Source organism: Rattus norvegicus, chromosome 1 (assembly GCF_036323735.1).
Source record: "Rattus norvegicus strain BN/NHsdMcwi chromosome 1, GRCr8, whole genome shotgun sequence".
Classification (NCBI taxonomy): domain Eukaryota; kingdom Metazoa; phylum Chordata; class Mammalia; order Rodentia; family Muridae; genus Rattus; species Rattus norvegicus.
The window spans coordinates 47912223-47922970 of NC_086019.1; the positions used below are offsets into that span (position 1 = coordinate 47912223).

The 10748-nt window shown below is 45.1% G+C and overlaps 1 long non-coding RNA gene across 5 annotated transcripts; it reads right to left on the bottom strand.

The window, feature by feature from the left end:
- Positions 1 to 1134: 1134 nt before the first annotated feature.
- Positions 1135 to 9145, bottom strand: LOC102548472 (uncharacterized). 5 transcript variants are annotated; one of them, XR_010062876.1, is made up of 5 exons: positions 8974 to 9145; positions 8335 to 8434; positions 7238 to 7321; positions 6621 to 6824; positions 5982 to 6116 (listed from the first exon to the last, which is right to left on the bottom strand). It is a non-coding gene; the product is annotated as an uncharacterized LOC102548472 (long non-coding RNA). The 5 variants fall into 5 exon arrangements; XR_005495282.2 differs by lacking the exon at positions 8974 to 9145 and adding an exon at positions 8863 to 8956 and having other exon boundaries at positions 6739 to 6824; XR_010062878.1 differs by lacking the exon at positions 8974 to 9145 and adding an exon at positions 8813 to 8930 and having other exon boundaries at positions 6739 to 6824.
- Between the last annotated feature and the right edge of the window lie 1603 nt (positions 9146 to 10748).

A 10748-nucleotide genomic window follows, 5' to 3' on the forward strand; every position in this document is an offset into this window, starting at 1 on the left:
GTGTGTGTGTGTGTGTGTGTGTGTGATTGTTTTTCAAATCATGACTACATTATTGTAGAGGACAGACAAGAGAAGAAAATTTAGAAACATATACAGGAATGATGGTTACTGCTTTAGAAAGACTGGATTGAAATAAGTATAAAAGGGTTGCCCAGAATCCTTTGCGGGTTTTTAATCTGTGATGTGAGATGAAAAGAAGAAAAGAGAAGAGAAGGGAAAGGAAAGGAAGGGAAGGGAAGGGGAAGGAAAAGAAGGGAAGGGAAGGGGAGGGAAAGGAAGGGAAGGGAAGGGGAGGGGAGGGGAGGGGAGGGAAGGGGAGGGAAGGGAAGGGGAGGGGAGGGAAGGGAAGGGGAGGGGAGGGAAGGGGAGGGAAGGGAAGGAAAAAAAGAAACGAAAAGAAAAGATAGCTGAATGATGAACCACTCAATCAAGGGTAGTTTCAAGCTATACAAGATGACTGTATCCACAACAAACTACAAAGACAGTTAAAGCATGCACACACACACACACACACACACACTCACACACACACACACGTGTGGGGCTAGGAGCTCACTGCACAGTTAAGAACATTGGTTGATCTGATAGAGGACCTGGGTTGTTTGGTTCCCTGCACTCCCGTGGAGTCTTATAAACATTCGTAACTCCAGTTTCGGGGATCTGACGCCCTCTTCTGGCCTCTGAGGGTCCCAGGCTCCCACATGGTGCACATATGTACAGACAGGCAAACCCTCACATACATAAAATCAAAATAAACGATCTTCTTTGGAAAGCATAAATACAGAAGCAGTAAGATCGGTGGAGAATGGTTTGAAAACGGGTTTGTCTTTAGCTACTACAGTCTTCTAAGCACAGACGTTTCTGGAACAGAAAATGGATTTCATTTGCCAAAGGAAAGACTGACAACAGATCAGAGACAGTTTTCTCATTGAAAGATGTACTAACACTCAATGGAGTTGAGTGTATGCATTTTAGAAGAACCATGTCTTCTTAAAATATTTACAAGTAGACACATTTGGTGTATTTTTATAAGACCTCTTTTGTAAGGCAAAAATGGTAAGTTAGATGGTGATTCTTAAGTTGCTACTCTGAAAAATAGTTGGGTAAAAAAAAATTACCAATGGTACCGAATGAGTGAAAGCACCATTCCCACCCCCTTGGGAACTTCCAGCCCAAGTGGAGGGGGCCCCTTGGTCCCCAATGCTTACCAAACTCTGAAGACAAGGTAGAGAAGAACCAGAAGATGGAGAACTGTATGGAAACCACTCACTGGCTTTTCTATTGTCTCCTGTCTTAGGGGGTTATTGTTGTGAAGAGACACCAGGACCAAGGCAACTCTTATAAAGGAAAACATTTAATTAGGTCTGGCTTACAATTCAGGAGGTTAGTTCATTATCGTCACAGAAGAGAGCATGTCGACATATAGGCAGACATGGTGCTGGAGAAGGGGCTGAGAGCTCAACATCCTGACCAGCAGGCGTTGGAGCTAGTTTGAGCTTCTGAGCCCGCAAAGCCTGCTCCCACAGTGACAGGCTTCCTCCAGCAAAGCCATACTCCTAATAGTGCCACTCCTTATGGACCAAGTATTCGAGCACATGATGCTACGGGGCCGTACATATTCAAACCGCCATATCTCCCGTTCCATCTCATTCAGGACAAAGGGTAGACCTCAAAGAAGAGAGGAGCACAACTCGAATGTTACAGTTTGAGCATCTTTTCTCCCTGTGATTTTTCAGATCATGGATGTTGGTGTTTCCTTTTCTAACAGTGTGACCGAAACCACAGAGAGCACACAGCCTAAGGAAAGAAGGTTTCCTTTGCTCACTGTTTCTGAGGGTCTATCCAAAACAACCAGAAAAGCCCCCTAAGACAGATCAGTTCTCACACAGCCAGGAATGTGGACATGGAATTGGGAGAATGCACTTTGTGGCTTTCTCTCCTCCTTTCACTCTATCTAGGCCACCACAATGGTGCTCTCCACATCTGGGGCAGGTCATGCCCCTACTCCTGCTCGGTTAACTCTCCCTGCAAATGGCCTCACAGACACACCTAGCATCTTGCTATCATCAATCTCCCAAGTGATTCTAAAGCCAATCAAGTCGACAGTGAGGATAAGTCTCCCTGTTGGACCCAACCCTTGCAGCATGGAGAGAAAACAGAATACAACTTGGCCCGGGGGCTGGGGACTGGAGACCCAGTCAGAGAAAGGTTTTGCTCCTAGATTTTATTGTTACGTTTATGGCAGCAGAAATGTGGTCCTGTTCTTTGGCCTTTTCTCGAAGTAATAGCAAAAATTATCACCTGTCTCTGAGCCCTGGTAGGCTGACCAAAAATTCCAGAGCTGGTGCCAGTCCCAAGAGTGATCAGCAACACAAACAGGACTCCATGGGTTTCATGACCGAGAGGGGGAGGGAGAAGGGGAGGAGGAGGAGGAGAGGGAGGGGGAGGAGGGAGAGGAGGGGGGAAAAAGAAGACAAAGTTGAGTGAGTCCGGAGCTAAGGGTCATGAAGGTGGATCTTGGAGGAGCTGGGGTTAAGTATCACTAAAATACACTTTGTGAAACTCTCAAAGAATCAATAAAACTATTGATTATCACCTGGACACTAAAATAATCAGATATGACACCTTGGACCAGCAATCTGAAAGAAGCTTTTACTGACTCCAGAGCCTTCCTCGTGTCTGCTACCTCCCCCAGAGGGTGATTCTGAAATGTCATAGCCCCTCGGTGTTTTTATTGAGAGTCCGTTTACCTTTTGTAAAATGCACGCTCTTCTACAATCCTGTCAAGATGGGGAGACTAAACTCTCATCTCAATGAGGACACCAGAAACTGCCATTTTAAGGAAAACTTCCCTCAGCAATAGAAACACAAGGACTTGTGTCTCCAAATCCTGCCTGAAATCTTCCAAACACACTCAGATCAGACACTGGACACTGGGGCACCGGAACATCAACAGCACATTTTACCCCATTTATAAGAACAGTTCTAAGACCAGGCCTGGTGGCACATGCCTTTAATGCCAGCACTGAGGAGGTGGGGCTAAGTGGATCACCGTGAGTTCGAGGTCTTTCTGGTCTAAACAGAATGTTTTAAGCATGGTAAAACAGTGTCTTGAAAGCAAACAAACAAACTCCTACTTTCTATAGTCACACAGGTAAGTAGTAATAATTGCTGTGAATCACCATAAACTGACTTGTAATTTTGAGTTCAAATCTTTAACATTGATATGCTGAGGGAGAAAAAAAAAGGTGATTAATCATACTTTTATCCTCTTTTCAAGTTCTCTCACACTGCAGCATGAATAAGCCAATGCCGTCCATCTTGTGTGCTATCTGAAGGAGAATCTAGATTAACAGCCCAGGCAGAATTCCACACTAGCAAGAGAAAGTACACAGCTACAAATAGATCTCTTTGAGTCAAAAGAGAACAACAACACATCCACCTCCCAGCCCTGATGTTCCTTTATTTAGGATTCAACGTCTTGTAAGGGGCCCTTCTCAGGCCCTGGATGGATTTTTAAATGATCCTCTTATTGATTTCTGGTGCTCAGGATGGGTGGAAAGGGGGTGAGTCATGGCACTGATGATCAAAGGCAGCCCAGTGTGTCTACAGGGCCAGAAGAAGGGCAAGGAAGCACATGGAGGGAGCCTATGACTGGGCTCATAATTTAGATGTCAACACCTGGAGACAGGACAGGTGGACAACAGGACCCGGAATTCCACTCATCTCTCTCTTCTCTAAATATAGCCTGCTGCTGCCTGTTACCTGTCTCACGCGGTCTTCTGAGCCCTGACGTATTACACAGCTCAGCACAAAACCACATGCTTCGCTCTCCACCCTTGGAATCCGAATTTCCACATAATCGCTTTCAAGGAGGACATTCCTGCTTTCCGCTTCATTCTCCACGGGCCATTTGTTAGGGAGACGGAGTCACTGCGTAATCAGGAGGCAGTGAGAATCTGCCGTGCCACTTTCCAGCTTGAAGAGAAAGGCCTTCAAGACAAACAGACCATTTTCTAAATGAAGACCAGAAACGAGCAGGAGTTTTTCATGAGGGTGGAGACGAACAGTTTCATAAGTTCAAGCTCACAAGGAATCAGGCACATGCAAACCATTTCAAACCTCACCAGATCAGTAACTCTGTCTTCTAACAATACACAGTGTGGATGAGGCTATGAAACTAGAGGGGTTCTCACAGATCGGGGACGGGTGGGAAAGGAAAGCCTGTTAGGAAACAACTTGCATTACCTAGTAAAGTGGTGTACACACTGAAATCCAATCTGTCTGTTTTTAGGAGAAACACACACACACACACACACACACACACACACACACACACACACTGTATGTTAGGTGATCTTAAATTACTGTTAAGTGTGATAATTCCGAAGTATTTAGAACTGAAATGTCACAATGTTCACAAGTTTAAATTGAGCTGATAAAAGCCAGAGAGAGAGAGAGAGAGAGAGAGAGAGAGAGAGAGAGAGAGAGAGAGAGAGAGAGAATGATCTTAAAGTGAGCAGGCTCTGGGAAAAGCCCACTCGGTTGAATCATGGATTGGTCTATCGTTGATTGTGACCTGAGGGATTTATTTCAGCGCTCCCTCCGTCTGTCTAACCATCTCTACAATGGAAGCAATACTGATCAACACCCAGGGAAAGAGGTCATAAAATAAAGCAACTCGAGTGAAATAGTTGAATCCTTTGTTCCGGGCTTGCAATGGACTGCTTAGCTCTGTCGGCTCCATTTTGCTGAGGAGTAAACAGATGCCAAAGGGGAAGTAACTTGTTGGGGCCTATAGCCAGCAGTTGACGGTGACAGCCGAAAGAGCAGAACTGTGTACAATAATGGGTTTGCAACACCGGGTCACCCCAGATGGGAAGATGATGCGGCTACACCATGCCTTGGCAGGAAGACCATTAGACATGAAATAAGGGAGGCGTGCGAGGAGGAAAGAAAGCCCTGAGTGTGTAAGGCTCTGGATGTTGCTGACATGGGCATAGCAACGTCAGACACATGGAGGAATGACAAACCCTCCCCTACACCAAAGAAACCATATCTCCTCGTTCAACTAAACACATTAACCCTGTCTGTCTGTTGAACTCTATATAATAAGCACGCTGACCTTCCAGGATGCTACAGTTTCTCCATCCAAGATCCCAGACCCAACCCTAGCTTTTCTGCACATCCAAGTGTAGCCACGAAATCTTCTACCCAGCCTAACCTATTTGGTAAATTTGAAGTCAGTGAGGAACCTTGAATGAATAAATACCTAGGCCCAAGCTTTGGTTTCTTTTCCAACTAGCTCATAACTTATACCATCCGCTTGTTCTAGTCTCTGTCTTCCACAGTTACCTCTCCTCAGTTCATCTGTCTCAAGAGCCCAGGGTGAAATCCTCTGCTGTCACTCTTTCCCAGAATTCCTCTCTCTCTGGACCTTTTATTTCCTGCCTCAGGTATTGGATTATGAGGTGTTTATTGACAGGTGATGCTTCCACACGGTACATAAGAGAGTCTCTCTACATCCATGTGTCTCTGTGTGTTTGCCTTTTCTTCCTTCCCTTTACCATCCAAGTCCCTGAAGGACTTGCAGCTGAGGACGAATCCCATTCTACAGACTGCTTGCTCGGTAGATCCAAGGTCAATCTCGAATCTATACACAGGGCAGGAATATGCTTGCAATCTCAGTACTGAGGAGGCAGGGGTAAGTGGGCCAGCCAGCCTAACCTACTCGGCAAATCCTAAGCCAATGAGGAATCTTGTCTCAAAGAAATAAGGACTGCATCTGAGGGATATCAGCTGACATTGCTCCACATGCACTGCCACACATGTTTGTGCACCAGGACACACACATGCACCTGAATGTATATGTGTACACACACGCACACAAAAATAGTAATGTAAAGGTTTTTATTGCATCCTGAGGATATTAACTGTTCTGGCAACAAAAGAAGTGATTCAGCCAATAGGATTACCATGGAGATGATCAAAAAGTGCTTTTATTTAGAACCGAATTGTCCTTCTTCAGAGCATTTCTGGTGAGAGTGGTGGAAATCACTGTGTACATGTTTAACAGGTTGAAAAAAACCAAAGAAATGGCCTGGCTGTGATCGAATCTGCAAACATCAACACAGTGTTTTAAAATGAATATTCAGTGATATGGTAAAATGTTCACAATATAATGTTAAATTTAAAAGTGAGGATCTAGGGCTGGTGAGATGACGACTCAGCAGGTGAAATCATGTGCCTCCAGATCACATGACCTGAGCTTACTCCACCCCCAAATCCCACGTGGTATTAGGAAAAGCTGACTTCTAAAAGTTATCATCTGAACTCCACTGAGACACACACTCACACACATACACACACACACACACATGCACACACAGGACACTTGCACACAAAACACAAAATAAAAGTATAACTAAAATGTTTTTCTTTTTCTTTGGGTTTTGCTGTTGTTGTTTGGCTGGGTTTGCTTTTTCAAGGCAGGGTTTCTCTGTGTAGCCCTAGCAGTGCTGGAACTCTCTCTGTGTAAACCCAAGCCTCCAGCTCAGAAATTCTCCTGCCTCTGTCTCCCCAGTGCTGGGACTAAAGGTGTGCACCGTGCACCATCATACCTTGCATCAAAAAATATTAAGTAGAGGCTTTTGTGCCTGAAATTCCAAAATCTTTCCAGTCCTGAGTGAAAGGTTTTTCATGAGCATAGTAAGACACGACAGGGGAGTTCATGCCAACCTTGTTTATGCTGGAGAAGAAGTCGGAGCAAACAACGTTCATCAAGAGAAACTTGGATGTCTAGACAGCAGATTTGCCAGCAGAGACTGAATGGAAAGAAACAGAGTTCCTGTAGCCAATACAGCTATATAGAGATAGATAGAGTTATATGGATATATGCTATGTGTGGGTATATATCATACATATAAACATATATGTGTGTATGTGTGTGTGTGTGTGTGTGTGTGTGTGTGTATGGACAGCTGTATCTGCAACTAATGAAATACAACTGTAATATGATAGCATTTGTAGAAAGGTTGGAAGCATTTAAACCAGCCCTACACGATAGATGTTTTGTGTGTTTATGTATGAGCAGTGTTTTTTTTTAAAGAAAGACATTTTATGTTTACTTATGTATCCCGGTGTGTAGATGTGTGCACATGTGAGTATAGTACCATTTGAGGCCAGAGTAGGGCACAGCATCTCCTATGAGCTATGAAACAGTAGAACATACTCTTACCTGCTGAGCCATCTCTTTGGTCCCATGACTCTTTTGTTCAATGAACCGGAATGATAAACTCTGAGCTCAGGTTAGTAGTTATCTCTGAAATGTGAGAAAAGGGACTGGATTTAGAAAGGGTGACTTGTCAGGCAGTGGTGATACAAGCCTTGCACTTGGATCTCTAAGTTTGGGGTCAGCCTGGTCTACAGAGTGATTTCCAGGACAGTCAGGGCTACACAGAGAAATCTTGTCTCAAAAAAAAAAAAAAAAAAAAACAGAAAAAGAAAAAGAAAAGAGAGACGGGGACACATGGGTGAGAGCTTTAGTTATATCTGTAATATTTTATATCTTGGGTAGAGCACAGAGGTTTATTACATAATTTTCTGGAGGTTTTGTATTCCTGAAACATTTCATACTAAAAAAAAGGATTTTATAATAAAATCAAAGTTTTAAATCAATTACTGCTAGATATGCAATTCACCGAAGCATGAACTTTGGGATACTTTTAGATTTGCTTTTGTTTTTCTGTTCATGAACCTGCATGAACTTCTATGTACTGTGTGCAGAGCTGTGTGGGCTCCTGTGGTGCTTAATTCCCTGAAGTTGGAGTTACAAGTAGTTGTGACCTTGTGAGCCAACAAGTGGATGCTGGGAACTGAACGTGGTCCTCTGGAAAAGTAGACAGTGCTCAAACCACCGTATATTTGCAGTTTTACTTTGCCCAAAACCCATGATTTCCAAAAGAGAAAACCTAATTTCTACAAAATAGAAATGATTTCCAATGCAAATATTTTTATTATAACCATTTCCAGTGAAAGGAAAATTAGGGCATGTTTTCCTCTCCGTCCAAAATACATTATCTTTAAATGTGAGAGATAAAGGGAGATATTTACTCTGTACAAAGCAGTAGTGACCAGTTTATTCTGACACCAGATCCCAAGTGCGGAGAGAAGTCAGCACTTCCATGGAGCCTTGGTATGGCAGACTGGCTCAGGCAGGGTTACACATTTGCACATGGTTAACCGGTTTCGTCAGTGAAATGGATTGAAACTTGCTTAAAAGTAGGAAAGGAAAACATTCGGTGCATTCCACACTTGCCCTTAAGTATACTGTACCTTCAAATCATGCTGCCGCTTGCATTCCTCAGAGCTGCGAACACCCTTTAAACTGTCTGCATAAATCAATTCATCCTCTGTGTAACAGGGTTTTCTCTTCCTGGACAAAAAAAAAAGAGGCCATCTGTCCCCAAAGAGCTACACTCCAGGATGAGGATCCCTGCCCAGACAGGACCTCATGCAGGTGTTACAAGGTCTCCATTCTGTCTGGAAGCCTGGATAGTTAACTTGCCACCCACTTGCCACAATCTATGGGTGAGAAACCGTATCTTTAAAATCTGGGACTTTCTACCTCCTCACCGCAGCTAGCAATGGTTCCGGTGTGTAGAAATACCAGATTGCATGGAGCTAAGAAGATCGCCAAGAAGGCGAACACAGTAACGGAGACTGACATTAATAAGAACCTGGAAGCAAGCACGCGCCTCCTGGTAAACAGCCTTCTCCAGGAAAAGCCCTCCGTGGGCTCCCTGCAACTCACACATTCCCCTTAGCTCTTCCAGAACTGGTGACTTGTTGACAGGCACACACCCTAGAGAAGACCCACGCCATTCGGAGGTTTGAATGTTTGTTTCCTTTGCAGAGAAACCTCCAGGCCTGCGAGGGGCGGGCTCTGTCAGGGAAGGCCTTGAAGCAACTCACCTCTCCCCGCCTAGCCTGCTGCTCCTGCTGGAGGAGGTGCAGGGGACAAGTGAAACTAGTTCATGTCAGCTCCCCCAGGGATTTGGCAGCAGAGGGCTTGGTCTGCCATAGGCAGACGAGCACACAGGCACGGAACAGGGGCATCTGCACTACACTTCCTTCCTCCTTGCTGGTCTGCATGCAAAGGTGGTGTCTCTCTCTCTCTCTCTCTCTCTCTCTCTCTCTCTCTCTCTCTCTCTCTCTCTCTCTCTCTTAAAGTGCTAGCTGTGTCTTGCATGAGTGCATGAGCAAGGCCAGCACTCTGGAGAAGGGGAAGCAGCTCAGCCATTGGAAACGTCTGGAAACCTCCATCCCTGGGCTGGCTGGGCCACACAGCTCCTTCCTAAGGGCCTGCTTCCCCCCCCCCCCCCACCACTGAAAGATCTGCATCTAACAGCGAAGATCACTGAACTGCTGCTTTCCAGTTACCACAGGAATCTCAGGTCCAGACCTTCAAGCTGAGGGAGGCACTTCGCCCTAGTGGAGCTCCCCCATGCTCACAGCCAAATAAGGGGGTGCTAGTCCACCTCCGTAAAGAGATAAAAGAAAGGGCTTTGTGAGGACCACACTGTTCTGCTCACACAGGTCAGCACACAAGTTGCCGGGTTTGCTGTTCAGACCCCCAGATTCCAGAGCGAGCCTGTAATAGCTGACGTCACCCTTGACCCCTCGATTTTCTCTCCTACTAGTTCTCAAGAGCCATTTTTCATCTTCTCCTTTTCTCTCCCTAGTCTTTCTTGAAAAGGGTTGTTTCTAGATTCGAAAGGAATAGAAGCAGATTAAAGACCCAGAAGCAAGGGGGAATCCTCCATTAGGAAAAGACGAGGGCAGAGCCAGGACTTCCAGGCTTGGCCTGCCCCCGCCAAAGTTAATAAGCTACGAGAACCAGTTGCTTCAAGTCTGGACACGCTTTCTAGTTCTGCAACTACAGAGCCTCTCTCTCTTTCTTTCTTTCTCTCTCTCTCTCTCTTTCTTTCTTTCTTTCTTCCCTTCTTCTTTCCTTCTTTTTCTTTCATTTTTTTTGTCACTTTAACTCCAGTGATCTTTGATATCCCCGAAGGCAAGTAGCATATCTCAATCATAAAGTTTCCAGATACTTTTGAGTTCAAAGTTTTATATATTTATTTTTAAAGGCCTCAATAAATTAGGGCAAAGGTAATTAGAACTCAGACTCCTGCCCCACCGATCCTCTGAGCTTAAGGTTGGCCAAAAGATCTACTCTTGAGAAACCGGGTGGAATGAGACCTGGGCAGGGCAGAGGAATCTAGGAGTTGTTTGTAGAATGTTCTCCTGTACGGCTCCAGCCTGGCCATTCTTCCTTGTGCAATCCTGCGAGTTTGTCACCAGCTAAGACCTGGTCATCTATCTGTCTGTCTGTCTGTTTGTTTGTTTGTTTTTGTTTTGTTTTTGCAAGTCTTCAAGCAACCAGGCATCCCGGCTTCAGGAGGGGGGGGTGGGGACGGCGGAGGGAGGGGGTGTGTGGACCAGTGCTAACTCCTAGCAGCAAGTCTGCAGTGCCTGTCCTGTGCCTGTCCCAAAGCCCCACCACATGCTGCCTGCACCTCCATCATCTTAGAAGGCTGCTGGCTGAAACTGCAGTGTCTTCACTGTGAAAGCCATGCAACGTAGTCAAACAATCTGAACAATTTAGATTGATTTAGGTTGATCCTAAAGAAAGCAATTAATTCTTACTGACGTCTCCCTTCCGTTTAATAGAAGAATCCCATTGTGTACTG